At 43.8% G+C, this 13,167-nt stretch overlaps 1 protein-coding gene, 1 long non-coding RNA gene and 6 other non-coding genes across 8 annotated transcripts in view; 7 read left to right on the forward strand and 1 right to left on the reverse strand.

Annotated features, from left to right (window-relative positions):
- dnah2 (dynein, axonemal, heavy chain 2) overlaps positions 1-13,167 on the reverse strand; it is a 117,423-nt gene that overhangs the window by 51,284 nt on the left and 52,972 nt on the right. The gene's annotated exons all lie outside the window — the stretch shown is intronic.
- Positions 366-438, forward strand: trnam-cau (transfer RNA methionine (anticodon CAU)). Its single transcript has one exon. It is a non-coding gene; the product is annotated as a tRNA-Met (tRNA).
- trnam-cau (transfer RNA methionine (anticodon CAU)) lies at positions 1,958-2,030 on the forward strand. Its single transcript has one exon. It is a non-coding gene; the product is annotated as a tRNA-Met (tRNA).
- trnam-cau (transfer RNA methionine (anticodon CAU)) lies at positions 3,551-3,623 on the forward strand. The gene has a single exon. It is a non-coding gene; the product is annotated as a tRNA-Met (tRNA).
- trnam-cau (transfer RNA methionine (anticodon CAU)) lies at positions 5,142-5,214 on the forward strand. The gene has a single exon. It is a non-coding gene; the product is annotated as a tRNA-Met (tRNA).
- On the forward strand, positions 6,733-6,805 carry trnam-cau (transfer RNA methionine (anticodon CAU)). The gene has a single exon. It is a non-coding gene; the product is annotated as a tRNA-Met (tRNA).
- On the forward strand, positions 8,326-8,398 carry trnam-cau (transfer RNA methionine (anticodon CAU)). The gene has a single exon. It is a non-coding gene; the product is annotated as a tRNA-Met (tRNA).
- Positions 10,898-11,319, forward strand: LOC114450643 (uncharacterized). Its single transcript, XR_003672110.1, has 3 exons — positions 10,898-10,945; positions 11,058-11,162; positions 11,259-11,319. It is a non-coding gene; the product is annotated as an uncharacterized LOC114450643 (long non-coding RNA).

A 13,167-nucleotide genomic window follows, 5' to 3' on the forward strand; every position in this document is an offset into this window, starting at 1 on the left:
CAACACATATCACTAATATAGTCCAAAATAGGGTATTATATATTGGATATACTTTATATATATCATTCTTGAAAAAAGAACAAGATTTTTTTTTTTTTTTTTTCCTCACGAAAGAACATTTTTCAGATAGGTTTTGAACTTTGGCCATAGGACGTCCAACAAACTCAACATGTTATCATGCATAAAGAATATATTTTGCTATTGTTCCAAACAGGTCCTGCCTGATGAAAATGAATTACACCAACCATTCTGTTTCGATGACATTTAAAAGTAGTTGTGGGCATGAACACAAAAATTTTTCTTCTTCTTGGTAGTAGAAGCAGATGTTGAGAAAAAAAAAAGTGCCAAAATACAGCACGTTTCAAGCCTCGTTGGCGCAGTAGGCAGCGCGTCAGTCTCATAATCTGAAGGTCGTGAGTTCAACCCTCACACGGGGCAAATGTTTTAGAGCCATGATGATAACACACAACAAAGGTAAAATGTGCTACAAACGTGGAACATTTATGTGTACAAATAACAATGTGATGACCAAAGCACAAAGCCTATCTGCAGGATCTTCCCAAGGAACCCATACCTTTTTGGCATGTGTTAATACATATTAGTGACCGCACAGCCCACATTGAGGAGGCCAGAAGCCTCAATGTGGAGGTGTGCAGGAAACCCACACACACAGACCAGTACTCGCTGTTTGATTCCCGCCACCCACTGGAACATAAGCTGGGAGACATCAGGACTCTGCAGCACAGAGCACAAACTGTACCCACCAGCTCAGTGGGGAGGAAGAAGGAGCAACAACACATCAGGAAGGCCCTGCAAACCTGTGGCTATCCCAACTGGGCACTCATCAAAGCCACAAAAACAAGACCCACCAAGAACAGAAAAAAGAACAACAGCCGGCTAAGAAAGTATATAGTCATCCCATACGTGTCAGAAGTAATGTCATGCATGCAGACCAGTGCAGTGGGGAATGCTCTGATCTGTACATTGGAGAAGCTAAACAACCATTCCACAGAAGAAGGCCACCTCCACAGGACAAGACTCAGCTGTTCACCTTCACACCAAAGAAAAGACAGACTCTTCTGAAGACAATAAAGTCCACATCTTAGACAGAGAGGACAGTAAGGGCTTGACAGAACAGTCAAGAAAGCCATACATGTTATGTTAGAAAAACCTTCCCCAAACAGAGGTGGTGGATTCAGATATCATCTTTCTACCACATACAATGCAGCTTCCATCCATTCCCAGGAAGTTTCACTCCCAAGTCACATGTACCCAGCAAGAACACTGGGCTGTCGACCTGTCCCACCTCCTGTAGTCTCATAGTCGTTAGCCAGTCGTTAGACACACCAGGCACAGTCAGTTAGACCAACACAGGTAAGTACGGAGACGTTTGGAGCTATTGTTTGTGAGTTTCACACAGACCCACCCACTGAGGTCCTCCACTACATACAAACCATGTTTTCCCACCAAACACTTAGAACGGATAAAGCTGCTTGGATGAGCAACAAAACGTCTTCAAGAAAACTCTACAAGTCCAGATGCCTTGCTTCAACCTTCTGAATGAAAATGACCTGGATGACTGAGAATCTTCATCAACACATATCACTAATATAGTCCAAAATAGGGTATTATATATTGGATATACTTTATATATATCATTCTTGAAAAAGAACAAGATTTTTTTTTTTTTTTTTCCTCACGAAAGAACATTTTTCAGATAGGTTTTGAACTTTGGCCATAGGACGTCCAACAAACTCAACATGTTATCATGCATAAAGAATATATTTTGCTATTGTTCCAAACAGGTCCTGCCTGATGAAAATGAATTACAACAACCATTCTGTGTCGATGACATTTAAAAGTAGTTGTGGGCATGAACACAAAAATTTTTCTTTTTCTTGGTAGTAGAAGCAGATGTTGAGAAAAAAAAAAAGTGCCAAAATACAGCACGTTTCAAGCCTCGTTGGCGCAGTAGGCAGCGCGTCAGTCTCATAATCTGAAGGTCGTGAGTTCAACCCTCACACGGGGCAAATGTTTTAGAGCCATGATGATAACACACAACAAAGGTAAAATGTGCTACAAACGTGGAACATTTATGTGTACAAATAACAATGTGATGACCAAAGCACAAAGCCTATCTGCAGGATCTTCCCAAGGAACCCATACCTTGTTGGCATGTGTTAATACATATTAGTGACCGCACAGCCCACATTGAGGAGGCCAGAAGCCTCAATGTGGAGGTGTGCAGGAAACCCACACACACAGACCAGTACTCGCTGTTTGATTCCCGCCACCCACTGGAACATAAGCTGGGAGACATCAGGACTCTGCAGCACAGAACACAAACTGTACCCACCAGCTCAGTGGGGAGGAAGAAGGAGCAACAACACATCAGGAAGGCCCTGCAAACCTGTGGCTATCCCAACTGGGCACTCATCAAAGCCACAAAAACAAGACCCACCAAGAACAGAAAAAAGAACAACAGCCGGCTAAGAAAGTATATAGTCATCCCATACGTGTCAGAAGTAATGTCATGGATGCAGACCAGTGCAGTGAGGAATGCTCTGATCTGTACATTGGAGAAGCTAAACAACCATTCCACAGAAGAAGGCCACCTCCACAGGACAAGACTCAGCTGTTCACCTTCACACCAAAGAAAAGGGAGACTCTTCTGAAGACAATAAAGTCCACATCTTAGACAGAGAGGACAGTAAGGGCTTGACAGAACAGTCAAGAAAGCCATACATGTTAAGTTAGAAAAACCTCCCCAAACAGAGGTGGTGGATTCAGATATCATCTTTCTACCACATACAATGCAGCTTCCATCCATTCCCAGGAAGTTTCACTCCCAAGTCACATGTACCCAGCAAGAACACTGGGCTGTCGACCTGTCCCACCTCCTGTAGTCTCATAGTCATTAGCCAGTCGTTAGACACACCAGGCACAGTCAGTTAGACCAACACAGGTAAGTACGGAGACGTTTGGAGCTATTGTTTGTGAGTTTCACACAGACCCACCCACTGAGGTCCTCCACTACATACAAACCATGTTTTCCCACCAAACACTTAGAACGGATATAAAGCTGCTTGGATGAGCAACAAAACGTCTTCAAGAAAACTCTACAAGTCCAGATGCCTTGCTTCAACCTTCTGAATGAAAATGACCTGGATGACTGAGAATCTTCATCAACACATATCACTAATATAGTCCAAAATAGGGTATTATATATTGGATATACTTTATATATATCATTCTTGAAAAAAGAACAAGATTTTTTTTTTTTTTTTTCCTCACGAAAGAACATTTTTCAGATAGGTTTTGAACTTTGGCCATAGGACGTCCAACAAACTCAACATGTTATCATGCATAAAGAATATATTTTGCTATTGTTCCAAACAGGTCCTGCCTGATGAAAATGAATTACACCAACCATTCTGTGTCGATGACATTTAAAAGTAGTTGTGGGCATGAACACAAAAATTTTTCTTCTTCTTGGTAGTAGAAGCAGATGTTGAGAAAAAAAAAAGTGCCAAAATACAGCACGTTTCAAGCCTCGTTGGCGCAGTAGGCAGCGCGTCAGTCTCATAATCTGAAGGTCGTGAGTTCAACCCTCACACGGGGCAAATGTTTTAGAGCCATGATGATAACACACAACAAAGGTAAAATGTGCTACAAACGTGGAACATTTATGTGTACAAATAACAATGTGATGACCAAAGCACAAAGCCTATCTGCAGGATCTTCCCAAGGAACCCATACCTTTTTGGCATGTGTTAATACATATTAGTGACCGCACAGCCCACATTGAGGAGGCCAGAAGCCTCAATGTGGAGGTGTGCAGGAAACCCACACACACAGACCAGTACTCGCTGTTTGATTCCCGCCACCCACTGGAACATAAGCTGGGAGACATCAGGACTCTGCAGCACAGAGCACAAACTGTACCCACCAGCTCAGTGGGGAGGAAGAAGGAGCAACAACACATCAGGAAGGCCCTGCAAACCTGTGGCTATCCCAACTGGGCACTCATCAAAGCCACAAAAACAAGACCCACCAAGAACAGAAAAAAGAACAACAGCCGGCTAAGAAAGTATATAGTCATCCCATACGTGTCAGAAGTAATGTCATGCATGCAGACCAGTGCAGTGGGGAATGCTCTGATCTGTACATTGGAGAAGCTAAACAACCATTCCACAGAAGAAGGCCACCTCCACAGGACAAGACTCAGCTGTTCACCTTCACACCAAAGAAAAGGGAGACTCTTCTGAAGACAATAAAGTCCACATCTTAGACAGAGAGGACAGTAAGGGCTTGACAGAACAGTCAAGAAAGCCATACATGTTAAGTTAGAAAAACCTTCCCCAAACAGAGGTGGTGGATTCAGATATCATCTTTCTACCACATACAATGCAGCTTCCATCCATTCCCAGGAAGTTTCACTCCCAAGTCACATGTACCCAGCAAGAACACTGGGCTGTCGACCTGTCCCACCTCCTGTAGTCTCATAGTCATTAGCCAGTCGTTAGACACACCAGGCACAGTCAGTTAGACCAACACAGGTAAGTACGGAGACGTTTGGAGCTATTGTTTGTGAGTTTCACACAGACCCACCCACTGAGGTCCTCCACTACATACAAACCATGTTTCCCACCAAACACTTAGAACGGATAAAGCTGCTTGGATGAGCAACAAAACGTCTTCAAGAAAACTCTACAAGTCCAGATGCCTTGCTTCAACCTTCTGAATGAAAATGACCTGGATGACTGAGAATCTTCATCAACACATATCACTAATATAGTCCAAAATAGGGTATTATATATTGGATATACTTTATATATATCATTCTTGAAAAAAGAACAAGATTTTTTTTTTTTTTTTTCCTCACGAAAGAACATTTTTCAGATAGGTTTTGAACTTTGGCCATAGGACGTCCAACAAACTCAACATGTTATCATGCATAAAGAATATATTTTGCTATTGTTCCAAACAGGTCCTGCCTGATGAAAATGAATTACACCACCATTCTGTGTCGATGACATTTAAAAGTAGTTGTGGGCATGAACACAAAAATTTTTCTTCTTCTTGGTAGTAGAAGCAGATGTTGAGAAAAAAAAAAAGTGCCAAAATACAGCACGTTTCAAGCCTCGTTGGCGCAGTAGGCAGCGCGTCAGTCTCATAATCTGAAGGTCGTGAGTTCAACCCTCACACGGGGCAAATGTTTTAGAGCCATGATGATAACACACAACAAAGGTAAAATGTGCTACAAACGTGGAACATTTATGTGTACAAATAACAATGTGATGACCAAAGCACAAAGCCTATCTGCAGGATCTTCCCAAGGAACCCATACCTTTTTGGCATGTGTTAATACATATTAGTGACCGCACAGCCCACATTGAGGAGGCCAGAAGCCTCAATGTGGAGGTGTGCAGGAAACCCACACACACAGACCAGTACTCGCTGTTTGATTCCCGCCACCCACTGGAACATAAGCTGGGAGACATCAGGACTCTGCAGCACAGAGCACAAACTGTACCCACCAGCTCAGTGGGGAGGAAGAAGGAGCAACAACACATCAGGAAGGCCCTGCAAACCTGTGGCTATCCCAACTGGGCACTCATCAAAGCCACAAAAACAAGACCCACCAAGAACAGAAAAAGAACAACAGCCGGCTAAGAAAGTATATAGTCATCCCATACGTGTCAGAAGTAATGTCATGCATGCAGACCAGTGCAGTGGGGAATGCTCTGATCTGTACATTGGAGAAGCTAAACAACCATTCCACAGAAGAAGGCCACCTCCACAGGACAAGACTCAGCTGTTCACCTTCACACCAAAGAAAAGACAGACTCTTCTGAAGACAATAAAGTCCACATCTTAGACAGAGAGGACAGTAAGGGCTTGACAGAACAGTCAAGAAAGCCATACATGTTATGTTAGAAAAACCTTCCCCAAACAGAGGTGGTGGATTCAGATATCATCTTTCTACCACATACAATGCAGCTTCCATCCATTCCCAGGAAGTTTCACTCCCAAGTCACATGTACCCAGCAAGAACACTGGGCTGTCGACCTGTCCCACCTCCTGTAGTCTCATAGTCGTTAGCCAGTCGTTAGACACACCAGGCACAGTCAGTTAGACCAACACAGGTAAGTACGGAGACGTTTGGAGCTATTGTTTGTGAGTTTCACACAGACCCACCCACTGAGGTCCTCCACTACATACAAACCATGTTTTCCCACCAAACACTTAGAACGGATAAAGCTGCTTGGATGAGCAACAAAACGTCTTCAAGAAAACTCTACAAGTCCAGATGCCTTGCTTCAACCTTCTGAATGAAAATGACCTGGATGACTGAGAATCTTCATCAACACATATCACTAATATAGTCCAAAATAGGGTATTATATATTGGATATACTTTATATATATCATTCTTGAAAAAAGAACAAGATTTTTTTTTTTTTTTTTCCTCACGAAAGAACATTTTTCAGATAGGTTTTGAACTTTGGCCATAGGACGTCCAACAAACTCAACATGTTATCATGCATAAAGAATATATTTTGCTATTGTTCCAAACAGGTCCTGCCTGATGAAAATGAATTACACCAACCATTCTGTTTCGATGACATTTAAAAGTAGTTGTGGGCATGAACACAAAAATTTTTCTTCTTCTTGGTAGTAGAAGCAGATGTTGAGAAAAAAAAAAGTGCCAAAATACAGCACGTTTCAAGCCTCGTTGGCGCAGTAGGCAGCGCGTCAGTCTCATAATCTGAAGGTCGTGAGTTCAACCCTCACACGGGGCAAATGTTTTAGAGCCATGATGATAACACACAACAAAGGTAAAATGTGCTACAAACGTGGAACATTTATGTGTACAAATAACAATGTGATGACCAAAGCACAAAGCCTATCTGCAGGATCTTCCCAAGGAACCCATACCTTTTTGGCATGTGTTAATACATATTAGTGACCGCACAGCCCACATTGAGGAGGCCAGAAGCCTCAATGTGGAGGTGTGCAGGAAACCCACACACACAGACCAGTACTCGCTGTTTGATTCCCGCCACCCACTGGAACATAAGCTGGGAGACATCAGGACTCTGCAGCACAGAGCACAAACTGTACCCACCAGCTCAGTGGGGAGGAAGAAGGAGCAACAACACATCAGGAAGGCCCTGCAAACCTGTGGCTATCCCAACTGGGCACTCATCAAAGCCACAAAAACAAGACCCACCAAGAACAGAAAAAAGAACAACAGCCGGCTAAGAAAGTATATAGTCATCCCATACGTGTCAGAAGTAATGTCATGCATGCAGACCAGTGCAGTGGGGAATGCTCTGATCTGTACATTGGAGAAGCTAAACAACCATTCCACAGAAGAAGGCCACCTCCACAGGACAAGACTCAGCTGTTCACCTTCACACCAAAGAAAAGACAGACTCTTCTGAAGACAATAAAGTCCACATCTTAGACAGAGAGGACAGTAAGGGCTTGACAGAACAGTCAAGAAAGCCATACATGTTATGTTAGAAAAACCTTCCCCAAACAGAGGTGGTGGATTCAGATATCATCTTTCTACCACATACAATGCAGCTTCCATCCATTCCCAGGAAGTTTCACTCCCAAGTCACATGTACCCAGCAAGAACACTGGGCTGTCGACCTGTCCCACCTCCTGTAGTCTCATAGTCGTTAGCCAGTCGTTAGACACACCAGGCACAGTCAGTTAGACCAACACAGGTAAGTACGGAGGACGTTTGGAGCTATTGTTTGTGAGTTTCACACAGACCCACCCACTGAGGTCCTCCACTACATACAAACCATGTTTTCCCACCAAACACTTAGAACGGATAAAGCTGCTTGGATGAGCAACAAAACGTCTTCAAGAAAACTCTACAAGTCCAGATGCCTTGCTTCAACCTTCTGAATGAAATGACCTGGATGACTGAGAATCTTCATCAACACATATCACTAATATAGTCCAAAATAGGGTATTATATATTGGATATACTTTATATATATCATTCTTGAAAAAAGAACAAGATTTTTTTTTTTTTTTTTTCCTCACGAAAGAACATTTTTCAGATAGGTTTTGAACTTTGGCCATAGGACGTCCAACAAACTCAACATGTTATCATGCATAAAGAATATATTTTGCTATTGTTCCAAACAGGTCCTGCCTGATGAAAATGAATTACAACAACCATTCTGTGTCGATGACATTTAAAAGTAGTTGTGGGCATGAACACAAAAATTTTCTTTTTCTTGGTAGTAGAAGCAGATGTTGAGAAAAAAAAAAAGTGCCAAAATACAGCACGTTTCAAGCCTCGTTGGCGCAGTAGGCAGCGCGTCAGTCTCATAATCTGAAGGTCGTGAGTTCAACCCTCACACGGGGCAAATGTTTTAGAGCCATGATGATAACACACAACAAAGGTAAAATGTGCTACAAACGTGGAACATTTATGTGTACAAATAACAATGTGATGACCAAAGCACAAAGCCTATCTGCAGGATCTTCCCAAGGAACCCATACCTTGTTGGCATGTGTTAATACATATTAGTGACCGCACAGCCCACATTGAGGAGGCCAGAAGCCTCAATGTGGAGGTGTGCAGGAAACCCACACACACAGACCAGTACTCGCTGTTTGATTCCCGCCACCCACTGGAACATAAGCTGGGAGACATCAGGACTCTGCAGCACAGAACACAAACTGTACCCACCAGCTCAGTGGGGAGGAAGAAGGAGCAACAACACATCAGGAAGGCCCTGCAAACCTGTGGCTATCCCAACTGGGCACTCATCAAAGCCACAAAAACAAGACCCACCAAGAACAGAAAAAAGAACAACAGCCGGCTAAGAAAGTATATAGTCATCCCATACGTGTCAGAAGTAATGTCATGGATGCAGACCAGTGCAGTGAGGAATGCTCTGATCTGTACATTGGAGAAGCTAAACAACCATTCCACAGAAGAAGGCCACCTCCACAGGACAAGACTCAGCTGTTCACCTTCACACCAAAGAAAGGGAGACTCTTCTGAAGACAATAAAGTCCACATCTTAGACAGAGAGGACAGTAAGGGCTTGACAGAACAGTCAAGAAAGCCATACATGTTAAGTTAGAAAAACCTTCCCCAAACAGAGGTGGTGGATTCAGATATCATCTTTCTACCACATACAATGCAGCTTCCATCCATTCCCAGGAAGTTTCACTCCCAAGTCACATGTACCCAGCAAGAACACTGGGCTGTCGACCTGTCCCACCTCCTGTAGTCTCATAGTCATTAGCCAGTCGTTAGACACACCAGGCACAGTCAGTTAGACCAACACAGGTAAGTACGGAGACGTTTGGAGCTATTGTTTGTGAGTTTCACACAGACCCACCCACTGAGGTCCTCCACTACATACAAACCATGTTTTCCCACCAAACACTTAGAACGGATAAAGCTGCTTGGATGAGCAACAAAACGTCTTCAAGAAAACTCTACAAGTCCAGATGCCTTGCTTCAACCTTCTGAATGAAAATGACCTGGATGACTGAGAATCTTCATCAACACATATCACTAATATAGTCCAAAATAGGGTATTATATATTGGATATACTTTATATATATCATTCTTGAAAAAAGAACAAGATTTTTTTTTTTTTTTTTTCCTCACGAAAGAACATTTTTCAGATAGGTTTTGAACTTTGGCCATAGGACGTCCAACAAACTCAACATGTTATCATGCATAAAGAATATATTTTGCTATTGTTCCAAACAGGTCCTGCCTGATGAAAATGAATTACACCAACCATTCTGTGTCGATGACATTAAAGTAGTTGTGGGCATGAACACAAAATTTTTTCTTCTTCTTGGTAGTAGAAGCAGATGTTGAGAAAAAAAAAACTGCCAAAATACAGCACGTTTCAAGCCTCGTTGGCGCTACCTGGCTCACGACAGTCTGTCCAATTCCAATCTCCTCGGCCTATCGCGTACGCCGCCGTCCAATGTAAGATTGGATTTCATCCAATCGCGCGGCGCGACGACGCTCGACAGCGCCAATGGCGGCGCGCATTTCCATTCTACATTGGATGACGTAGCGAGTCCATAGCAACCGCTTCCAGTCAGTCGGTCGTCTACGACGAAGGATTCGACGCGTCTAAACAGTAAGTAAATACTGCAAACGTGCGGTTTACAACAGCGTCTTATCGTTATAACGTGATAAGACGCTGTCACGTTGTAAAACAGCGGCTCATCCCGTTATAGCATGACAGGACGCGATGAGCCGCTAGCTTGTTATAACGTGATAAGATCACGTTATAGTGACATAAAGAAAACATAATTCAGTTCAGCGCTTCCGTACATTATTTGAAACCAGGAGCACGTGTTCTTTATATTACACGATCGCTGTGGACGCGTATGTATTCGCATATTAACTGTTTATTTAGTGCAGCGGCGTCACAGCGCGTTGTTCATTATTGCATGCTCAGCGTTTTTTATTGTTGTCAGTGTCTTTAGATGAGCAATAACCACACGGCTATGGGAGAAGATGAGTGGATGAGCAGGCTGCCAGCTCAGGTGTTTGCCCTGCTGGAGGCTGCAGGCCAGCTCCTAGGCAGCAAAGGTGGGCATGACCTCTATGAGAAGGTAAAGTGTTAGCCTGTTACTTACTATGGACATTATTATATAGCATCATGCAGTTTAATGAGTGACAGTTGCTTCAATACACACAGATAACATCAAATGCTGTGTCTGTTACATCATGTAATGTTGCTTTACCAGCCTGCCACTCAGTGTCCTGCTCCTCTCTCTCCAGTTCACTAAATCTCCCTTTGGTGGGGTGCACTCTGCTGCATTAAAGCCCAGCTTGGTGGCTAGGAGGACCACCAGTCCTCATCCTCTGTGAGGAGGAGGCTACCACCACCTCCATGCCACAGCCTGGTGTATCCTCAGCATCTGGGTATGTCAAAGCACATGTATGTGTAGTAACATTAGTTGCTATTAAGAAATATTATTGTGTGATTTGTGCTTTCTGGGTTCTTTATATTTCTCATCTCTGGTTTTCCCCCCAGGCTGTGGTTGATGCTGGTGTGCCAGGCATAGACAGAGTTGACAGCTTGGCAGAGTATCTGGTGGAGCTGAGGAAGCAGTCCTCTCTAGCCCTCACCAGTCAGCAGGTCAGATGTTTGTGTGTGCTTCTGCGCCTGTCATACATGTCCACGCTTATATTTTCTTTTCTCATGTGCCTGTGTTGTCATTCTGCTCTCCCTCAGGTCAGCACCATTGTTGCGTCGTGGCAGAACCTTCTGGACTACAGCAAGCAAAGGGTGGTGTTTGCTGCCAGGCACCAGAGCAGGCTGAATACAGGCAGGTTTAGGTCGCCAAAGAAGAGGCAGGACTTTACACCCGGGGTGGAGAGCGACAAGCGCTCACCACTACTGCACCACTGGCTCAGTGGCCAGATTGCTGTCGTCTAGTGGAAATGATCTTCATTAGGCCTCTGTGCTATCCACCGTAGTCCCAAGAAAAGGGGGACAAGCACATTTTCCAGATGGGACCACATCTTGGAGGATTACCGTAAAATAAGGCAGCTTATTCTGTGTAATGGGGCTGTCATGCAGCAGACTAGTATGCAGCTGGTGGACATTAACCACACTACTCTGGTGCAGTGGCACAACAAGAGGGTGAAGAGGCAGGACAGCATGGTACTGATGCAGGTGCTGGACCTCCCCAGTCGTGGCAGCTGACCCTCTGCCCCATGCAAATGTGCCCCCAGCATCTGCCCCCAGCCTGTCCTTCTCCTGCCCCTGTGACTACTGCTGCCTCCTGCACGTACACTGCAGCGTGAAGTACTGCCCAACACGTGTAAGAAGTGTGGACAGTACAGAACAGCAGAAACGGGGCACAGCCAGTACAAGGGGACCAGTCTCTACTGAAAGTAGAGACTGTCCCAAAGAGCAGTGGCTGGACAACATAAACAAAAAAAATAATATGAGAGAGGCATAGATGACCCCTCGGACAAATACCCTCAGCACTGTGCCAGACCTATTTTTATAAATAATTGTTTTTGTTATAATTTATTACTCTGTAAAATGCTTGTGACAACTATAAATAAAGTTTGGTAAAGTGAGTAATGTATTGTTTCTGTGTGTTTTGTGTTGAGATTAGAGTCTGTTAAGTGCTGTGTACATGAGAAGTCTTTGCTTAATGCTGTTGTGTGGGCGTGTAGAGGGCGATGATGATCTCACCACACACCACAAATGCAGACATAAAAATATCAATGTATCAGTAACGTAAGGTTAATAATCGGCAAAATCGGTGTTAAAGTGTGTTGTTGTGTTGTCACACAACAGCATTAAGCAAAGACTTCTCATGTACACAGCACTTCCAGTTACACCATTTTTTTAAATCAGTCCAAATCTAATGCATAATATTTGGCGTTTGTGGGACTCGAACCGGGAACCTTGGGGTCGAAGCATAAATTAATATAAAAATGAAAAACAGGTTTAAAATCATTTAGTCCAAATAAAAATCATCTCTTCCCTTCTCTCACGTTTTTTCTCATTTTTCTCCTCTTCTTCCTTCTTTTTCCTCATTTTTTCCTCATTTTTTCCTTCTTTTTCCTTCTTTTTTCCCTCTTCCCCCTTCTTCCCCCCTTCTTTCCTTTCTTCCCCCCCCATGACAGACTATTGTTCCCCAGCTTTGGCGCAGTAGCAGCGCGGTCAGTCTCATAATCTGAAGGTCGTGAGTTCAACCCTCACACGGGGCAAATGTTTTAGAGCCATGATGATAACACACAACAAAGGTAAATGTGCTACAAACGTGGAACATTTATGTGTACAAATAACAATGTGATGACCAAAGCACAAAGCCTATCTGCAGGATTTTCCCAAGGAACCCATACCTTTTTGGCATGTGTTATAATATATGTGACCGCACAGCCCACATTGAGGAGGCCAGAAGCCTCAATGTGGAGGTGTGCAGGAAACCCACACACACAGACCAGTACTCGCTGTTTGATTCCGCCACCCACTGGAACATAAGCTGGGAGACATCAGGACTCTGCAGCACAGAGCACAAACTGTACCCACCAGCTCAGTGGGGAGGAAGAAGGAGCAACAACACATCAGGAAGGCCTGCAAACTGTGGCTATCCCCAACTGGGCACTCATCAAAGCCACAA

Source organism: Parambassis ranga, chromosome 18, assembly GCF_900634625.1.
Source record: "Parambassis ranga chromosome 18, fParRan2.1, whole genome shotgun sequence".
Classification (NCBI taxonomy): domain Eukaryota; kingdom Metazoa; phylum Chordata; class Actinopteri; family Ambassidae; genus Parambassis; species Parambassis ranga.